At 54.5% G+C, this 5,803-nt stretch overlaps 1 long non-coding RNA gene across 1 annotated transcript; it reads left to right on the plus strand.

Annotated features, from left to right (window-relative positions):
- Window positions 1-324: 324 nt before the first annotated feature.
- Window positions 325-823, plus strand: LOC119279102. The gene is made up of 3 exons (XR_005138037.1): window positions 325-406; window positions 486-647; window positions 768-823. It is a non-coding gene; the product is annotated as an uncharacterized LOC119279102 (long non-coding RNA).
- Window positions 824-5,803: the final 4,980 nt, after the last annotated feature.

The following is a 5,803-nucleotide window of genomic DNA, read 5'->3' on the forward strand; positions in this document are numbered from 1 at the left end:
TTCAGGACTTGACAAACAGCGGCAATTTAGGTAAATACTACTTCGACCTTGTAAATCCTGAATATTTCATTCCCTCACAGGTCAAAAAACAGATCCAAAAAATTGAAGAGATAAAGGGAAAGGGAGAGGTATGCACTAAACAGGGGTGCAATATTAAAAAGAAGACAGGAGGCAAGGGATCGTAAGAAAGCTACATCGGCTATTCTCAATGGAAACAACACTCCATCTAAGCCACCCGTGTCCATGTCGCCTAGTTTCTCTATTTTCTCTGTTCTTTATGATACATTCGTGAATAACAAGTAAAGTCATATTAATGATCAGTTTGTTTGGGCAGATTTTGACATTGTGGAGAGGCCCAGTGCACCATCTGTTGTTACCCAGCGTGGGTACACACCGGCTGCGGAAGGTGATGTTTCTCTTGACAAACATAATAGCTTCCTTTCCGTGTCAACAAAACTGACACAGTACATACATTTGTGATGTAGGTATACCTGTTGATGTCGTAATGACTGATCAGACTCCACTTCATGGTCCAAATTCATTAAGAACACCCGTAAATGTCAACAATGTCGAGTCTGCCATTGAGTCCTCCCAACTAACTGGGTTACGACCACCACTTCAAGCCTACAAATGCAGCATGTCATATGGTAATCAATTGTTCCTCATATTATCTATGATACACAATTGACACTTAGATCGTACAGAGGAAAAACAACTTCTTCTCATATTGCATTGTCTACTATACATAATTCACACTTATTCTACAGAAAGAAAAACAAGCACTTAAGAGGGAGAGGGAAAATGCCCGGTATGAGCAACATGAATAAGGGATATTACAGAGCCTACGTGAGAAACGGCGTCGAGCCAAATCTACAGTTGTCCCAACAACCGGAGAACAAACTCAATCCAGTACAGGTGATGCCAGCTACATCAAACACATGATATCCAATCTTTGATTTCCTAATTGATAGTCACTCAATATTTCTGTAGCTGATGAAGATTGTGATTGGCTACACAAAAATGATACATACCAGATGCAAAACATTGGAGGGAGGATGACGCCAGTCAACATACTCAGTAAGCCGTCGTGTGGACACAATCCTGTGGAAAAATGTAATGGTGCTTTAATTCACTACTGCTTGGTTCATACTTTTAATTGTAGGTCATAAATACGTATATAAATTGCATGACTGCTATGGAGCATCTATAGGTAAGGTCAGGTGGAAGTGTGTTCTTAGAGAATGCATTCATCTCTAAGATGATAAAGATCGGTGGCTATCTACCCTCAGATGACATGGATGTTGCATCAGTATGGGTATTAAATAGAGCCAAAGAATATTTTGAAAATGATATGGTTAGTCTTAGTTTTCTACATATTTCTATGAATTTTAGCGAGAACGACCGATTCGTCTACATAGGAGTACAACTAAAATAATCATTTTCTTCAGATATTCATTCCAATAAACATGGACGACGTTCACTGCTACCTATGTGTTATAAATGCCAGAAAACTATGTGTTCAAGTGCTCGACTCGCTAGGCCCATCAATGAATCGCAAGGACCTCACTAATACGGTTAGTAGTTAGTCCTACTGCCCCATCTTTGCATAAGAAGCATTTTTTTCTTATTTCTCGCATGTCATGCTTATACTTTTTTCATTTGTTGGTACAACAGCTAGAAGGACCGGAGGATTTATTCAAATATGCATCCGAGCACATGGAATTAAAATCCAATAAGTGGACTGATCTAAGTGTTACAACATGGAAAAGAGAAGAATATATTAAGAGCAGTCTTCAGACGGATGGGTACGCCTCCTAATATAACTCAGAGCATTTATGCTTAATGTTTATTTTTTCACTGCATAGCATTCCTGAAGCATATTTGATCAACAGATTTGATGTGCCAATGCAATTCTTTACCTTACTGTATGCCAATGCAATAGACACAACACCTCTCATGAGATCTGGCCTAAATAATGGAGCTCAAGGCCATACATTTCATTGGGCTGCATATAGTATAGAAAACGTTACAATTTCTGGATTTGAACAACAACTATCTTACTACACACATGGAAAGAACCAGATAGATAGCTTACCTATATGTACTTCATTAACAATCGTCCACTACTCTATACCATGCATGCCGACATAAAGAAAGAGAAACATCTCACAAATGAATGACAATGTGGCGAAGGCGCCTGTTGTGCATACAATGGCATAAGCATCAGCAAAGTTTAGATGTCAAATTGTCGGAATAAATAGCCATGGGTAGCCTAGCCGGCTTCCCCTGGCCCTTCTGAAAAAATTACGAGCCCGTCCGACTCTCAGGAATCCAAGACGTGGGGCCGCCTTCCCCTTGCTGACTTTCACCCAGGCCAGCTCGAAGAGGGCGGCCCGACTTTACCCCTCATGAAGAAAACCATGGGAGGCCGACTCGAAGAAGCCGGCTCCAAGATGCCGACTCCAAGAAGCCGGCCATGAGGAGGCCGACTCCAAGAAGCCGGCTCCCATAAAGCGGTTGAGACCGTACCCTCAAAGTTTGCATCCACCTAGCGGCGATGAGACAGGGCGTGGCTACAGTAAAGCCTGCCACCCCCGAATCCCGGAGCACGCCTGGCACAGTGCGTCGTACGAAGTGGCCATGACCCGTCCGGCGCGGCACTGTTGCCATGTTGACCCTGATGTCATCCACGACGGGCTACCAGTACGGCCCACGGGCGGTGGGCCCCTTCGGGCAGAGAGACACCCGAAGGCGGCCTGGCCTCCCCCAGTCGGCCCGAGACGGGGCCGGCTCCCCGCAGCCGGCTCGCTTCCCCCCTCGAAGAAGACGCCCCATTAAGGAGACAAGACGCGGTAAGGCTACGGTAATCGCCCGCCGGACGGCGACACTGTAGCCACGCTTACCTCGACGAAGCCCTCGTCATCAGGATGAGGCAACAGTAGCCAGCCATCGACAAGACCCTTGGCACTAGGGCCTGCCTGTTGCCAAGGAGTTGGTAGCCGGCGGGACCCACCAGCCGGCGGGCCCCAGTAGTCGGCGCAGAAGCCGGCAAGCGCGGTCACAGACGGCTGGGCCTCGCGCCCAGTCGGATTACCATTGTACCCCGGGGGTAGGCCTATATAAACCCCTCGGGGCACCGATGCAAAGGGTTCGACCCTCAGCTAGTTTTAGACACCACACCAGGAGAAGAAGCAGGCTAGCCGTGCCCTTCTTCCTCCTCCCACCAAACAGCTCAAGGAGCATTGTGTAGCTACTTGTCCATCTAGTGATCATGCGGATACCCCGCGGAGCAGCAGTAGGGATGTTATCTCCATGGGGAGCCCCGAGGCTGGGTAAGATTCGCCGGCGTGCATGTCTTCGCCTCCTCCCGTTTCCAGGCACCGGCGATGTCTTACTGGCTCCCACAATGATAAGCCACCCGTTGGCATATGTCGCACCTACCACCCGACATTTGGCGCCCACCGTGGGGCCAGGTGCACCGTCGTCCGGAGACCTGTTCTGGACAGGAACCCTCTTCCTCCCCAGCGAGCATAGCCAGCCCGACACGCCCGATGGCACTTGCCACGACGTGCTGCAAGGCGTCACCAGCATCCGCGCGGCGAGCAGCCTCGCCGATCTCCTCGACAAAACCCTCATCTCCGACGAGCTCGCCTCTGATGCGGGCACCGATCACCTCACCAACCTCCTTGGCCAGCTCCATGTCTCTAGCGAGCCCGCTGTGGATCTGGAGTCGGTTGGCTCCACCGACCCGATGCCTGTCGACTTTGACACGGCCTCCTTCGACACCTTCCCCACCAATGTCGCGATCTACAACGACCCGCTTCCTCGGACCGACGGCCGCGATACCATCACCACCGAAGTGATGGTCATCGGCCACGATGGCCCGGCCGGCGAGAGCGCCCACGAGGTCCCGCACATGGCGGCCCACGACCTGTCCACCCCACTCCCGGCTAATGCCGACGACGAAGCACTGGAGGCACGCCGCCTCGCCCTCCTTGCGGAGGGCCGGAGGCTGGCTTCCGTGAGACGCCTCACAGAGGCCTACCAGCGCGAAGCTGACCGCGCCGCCTTCGGCACACCGGCCCCAGGCGGGCCAAGCCAGGCCGGCCTTGTCAAGCAACGCGGCGCCGTCATTGCCGACACGGTGGGAGTCGACTGCCCAGTCTACACCACTCCTCTCGAGAACCTGTGTGCCGCCCAGGCGGCCGTGGACGAATTGGACGGCTTGGAGGCCGAAGACCTCCCCCACATGACCCGGCGCATCCAGCAGCTGATCGATGCAGCCGCACAGCGGCACGAAGCCGACGCCCGCGCGGGAAGCCCTCCCCCGCACCGAGATCATGGCGTGACGTCCCGGACACCGACTACGAGCAACACCCGCTCGCGGCGCGAGAAAGAGCCGGCGGCCAGCCGAAGCCGGACCCGAATCTCCATCGAGCGAGACGCGGACGGCCATCCCCGAGCCATGGAATGGCGGGGCAACCCGCCTCCGCCTCGACCCCGTGAAGAGAGATATCCCACCATGCCGCCAGTGGCACACTCGACTCTCAGCGACCGACTAGGTCACCGCGAAGGAGTCAGCGAGAACGACGCCCACCATCGGATCGACCGCCTGGCGCGATCCCTGGCGCTGGAAGAAGAAGACGATGTCGGCCCGCCTTGCTTCGGCCCCCGCATCCGCGACGAGCCTTTCCCCAAAGGGTTCTTGCTCCCAAGAGACACGCCCAAGTACAACGGCTCCGTGACGCCGGAGGATTGGTTGATCGACTACTCCACGGCGGTCAGCATAGCCAACGGCAACCGGCGCGTTGCCGTGAAGTACGTGCCCCTCATGCTGCAAGGCACGACGCGGACCTGGCTCAACAGCCTCAAGCCTCTCAGCATCAACAGCTGGCTAGATTTCACCGAAGCTTTCATCCGCAACTTCACCAGCACCTACAAGCGGGCTCCCAAGCCCAGGCAGCTCTCCCTGTGCGTACAGGGCCCGACCGAGTCCACTCGCGACTACCTCACGCGTTGGGCCGAGCTCCGCAATTCTTGCGAGGGGGTGCACGAGGTGCAAGCCATAGAATACTTCATAGCCGGGTGCCGAGAAGGTACCCTCCTCAAGCACAAGCTTCTCTGCGACGAGCCGGCTACCCTCGACGAGCTTCTGGACATAGCGGACAAATATGCGACCGCCGACTCCTCAATGAAGACCGAGCTTCGGGTAGACGCGTCCGGAAAAGTACTCAACCCGGTGCCTAAGACGCCGGCTGGGGATCCTGGCCGACGCACACACCCGAACGACCATAAGCGCAAGGGCCCCGCGCCGCCTCCCGCCAGTCGACATGTGGCCACAGTTGAAGACGTGCCGCCTGAAGGGCGGCCCGCGCCCAAGAAACCCAAGAGCGGCCGGCCGGCTTGGTAGCCGGCCTTCTCCTACGAGCAAACTCTCGACGCCTCCTGCAAGTTCCACAGCGGCGCGAAGCCGTCCAACCACACAACCCGAAAGTGCCATTGGCTCACCCGAATTTCCAAGGGCAAGGGGCTCACGCCACCTCCGCCTGCCGGCCCGCCGCCTCCGCCTCCGCCGCCTCCGGCGGCTTGGCCCGCAGTCGGAGCCGTGCATGACGAGTTCCCTGACGAGCAAGCAACCTACATCGTCTTTACGAGCCAGCCCGAAGACCGGCGCAGCAAACGCCGAGAGCACCAGGAAGTCAGCGTGGTCGCTGCTAACCCCGCCGGACACATGCATTGGTCAGAAAAGCCCATCAGCTGGAGCCGGGCCGACCATCCAGAGGTGATGCCGTCTCCCGGCTCT

Source organism: Triticum dicoccoides, chromosome 1A (assembly GCF_002162155.2).
Source record: "Triticum dicoccoides isolate Atlit2015 ecotype Zavitan chromosome 1A, WEW_v2.0, whole genome shotgun sequence".
In the NCBI taxonomy this organism is placed as follows: Eukaryota; Viridiplantae; Streptophyta; class Magnoliopsida; order Poales; family Poaceae; genus Triticum; species Triticum dicoccoides.